This window comes from Pteropus alecto, unplaced genomic scaffold (assembly GCF_000325575.1).
Source record: "Pteropus alecto unplaced genomic scaffold, ASM32557v1 scaffold146, whole genome shotgun sequence".
Lineage (NCBI taxonomy): Eukaryota > Metazoa > Chordata > Mammalia > Chiroptera > Pteropodidae > Pteropus > Pteropus alecto.
In genome coordinates, this window is record NW_006442107.1 from 21,388,489 (window position 1) to 21,388,892 (window position 404).

Here is a 404-nt window from a genome sequence, read left to right on the forward strand (position 1 = left end):
TTCCTCTATGTTTAGCGTAGTAGGGAGTGGGGAGAAATCTTGTTTTTTAAAAAGGTACTGATATTTTGTGGGGATAATATTTTTTTTCCCTTTTCTGAAATAAGTAAGACTCAGCTTTTAAAATATACTTATTGCTAACCCATAAGAAACCTATCTATATTCTCGAGTCTCTTTCCGGATATTAAGTTGTGAATCTAATGGTCCCTGTGTTTTTTTTTTTTGAACTTCTTGTTGTTAGATATTTTCTTCTTGAAATAGTGCTCCCTCATACATACTTTTTAGGATAAAACACCTTAGCAGGAGCCTTGACCCTTTAATGTGTCCCTCTTATTAAATACTACCCAAGGCCATGTAGGAGTACGTATAGTAAAAAATTTACTTTTATATAATTTTACTTAAATTTT